This window comes from Penaeus monodon, chromosome 25 (genome assembly GCF_015228065.2).
Source record: "Penaeus monodon isolate SGIC_2016 chromosome 25, NSTDA_Pmon_1, whole genome shotgun sequence".
In the NCBI taxonomy this organism is placed as follows: Eukaryota; Metazoa; Arthropoda; class Malacostraca; order Decapoda; family Penaeidae; genus Penaeus; species Penaeus monodon.
In genome coordinates, this window is record NC_051410.1 from 36,093,878 (window position 1) to 36,094,317 (window position 440).

A 440-nucleotide genomic window follows, 5' to 3' on the forward strand; every position below is an offset into this window, starting at 1 on the left:
AACATAACGGAGTCAAGATAAAACGAAGTGCATCTTAGAATCAACGCATTTCTTTTAACACCGAATGAAGATATGATATTGTTCAGATATCAAGCCATACCAATTGATGTAGTTCAAATATCAGTTTGATATATGTTCATAAATGTTGCAAATATCAAACAACACACAAATTGATATTGTTCAGATACCACCAAGTTGTATTCGCAATATTCCTCGCAGTTGTTGCAAGAAAGAAAACAATTTTCCAAAGATTGTGTATAAAGAGTAAGTGATAAGATTTTAGTAACAAACTTGCAGCATTTTTTTCTCAGTCACACCGAAGAGAAAGAAGATAGAAAAGAAAAAAGTTATCTCAACGTCGGAGTTAATAACAAGGGAAGACCAGCACTGATAAATAACTTTTGGTTATTCATTACCAAGAATCAGTCGTACGTGCATGT